Source organism: Penaeus monodon, chromosome 29 (genome assembly GCF_015228065.2).
Source record: "Penaeus monodon isolate SGIC_2016 chromosome 29, NSTDA_Pmon_1, whole genome shotgun sequence".
NCBI classification, from domain to species: domain Eukaryota; kingdom Metazoa; phylum Arthropoda; class Malacostraca; order Decapoda; family Penaeidae; genus Penaeus; species Penaeus monodon.
In genome coordinates this window covers 29,770,892-29,772,323 of record NC_051414.1, presented here as the reverse complement: position 1 = coordinate 29,772,323, position 1,432 = coordinate 29,770,892, and the positions used below count along the sequence as shown (strand labels likewise).

Genomic DNA, 1,432 nt, shown 5'->3' with positions numbered 1-1,432 from the left:
CTGCAGTCCTCCGACCACATAACATGTACACATTCAGTAACAGATAGCAGGGATAAACCCAGAAATATGTTAGACACTGGGCTTTAAAGACACATGGCATGAGTTATTTTTTTCCTTTCAGCCACCAAAGGGTATGTTGTGACTAAGTTAAAGATTAATTATCATTAATTACTAGTGTTATTTCTTTCTTTTCTTTTTTTTTTGCCTGCATTGTTGATCCAGTAATTAATTATGCATTAGTTTACTTACATTGTTCTAATAAAATGTTTGCTGGAAGTAAAGACAAAAAATAATGTAATGTTTTACAAGTTATGATAATAGATATGATTTTGATTGTTGAATCCAGTGAACATTTAGCATTAATATACTAAAATGTTGTGGTGTCATTGAGAATAGCCATGGAAATTTGTATCATTAGCAATTATCTCAAAAGAATAAAAACTGTTATTGATCAGTTCTCTTCATATATGATAACTTGGCTTCTAGTTACTAATCAGTATTATATGCCAAGTTTGTTCTCATTTTTAACACTTTCATTTAAAAAATATGGAAGATTCCTTATTGACAAATTACTGAGAGTAATTTGTAATATACATTGTAATTAGCTGAAGTATTTGAATTCTGATTCATAAATTTCAAAGCATATAATTTTGCAAAGATTTTACAATGTAATATCAAACTATTTTGAATAATAGTTGTAATATAATGCTCAAAGTATTATGTAAATGTTGACACAAGTCTACATGGCTATTATTATATGAGTTTTTATTAATCATACTAATAATTTCAAAATGTACAAAGATTTGTATCTGAACTCACACAACCAATCTAACATTTTATTAAGATTACAAAGTAATATGTATTACATTAAGGTTTTATGGTATTTTGTAACAAGGATATTTAAGGTGTATATTCGATACATGTAGTGGTATTATGTATATAAAAAGATCCAGTTATGTAGTTTTGTAATTTAGACTTGTTGATACAAATCTTTCCCTCTTATGTATGTATGACTGAAATATTTTATCTTCTGTAATAAGGTTACAATACTTTTACTCTAGCTTGCAGTATCTCTTTAGCATTGGTCATCTCTGTGGTGAATTCTTGTATATCTATGCATGAACTGAGATTCTGACTAATTTATAGGCAAATCACATTAAAGATACATACTTGCAGAGTTGTGTATTAGTTATTTTATTCACTCATATGCACACTTATGTACTCATTTTTTTCCCTAGTATTACAACCAAAATATAAGATGAAGCAAAATTTTAAAGATTTGCCTAAAAGTTACAAACTCAGTTCAGTCTTGGAGCTTGTTGCTTAGAAACGGGAGTATTCTCAAACTAACCGTATCTTTTAAATATTCCATGTTCAGTCTTGGATCTTTGCTTGGGAATAAAGATTGCTAAATTTTAATAGATGAAATTTG

The 1,432-nt window shown here is 28.1% G+C and overlaps 1 protein-coding gene across 1 annotated transcript in view; it reads left to right on the top strand.

The window, feature by feature from the left end:
- The window catches only part of LOC119592130 (large neutral amino acids transporter small subunit 2-like), a gene marked incomplete in the record, with an annotated part of 120,358 nt that overhangs the window by 114,789 nt on the left and 4,137 nt on the right, over window positions 1-1,432 (top strand).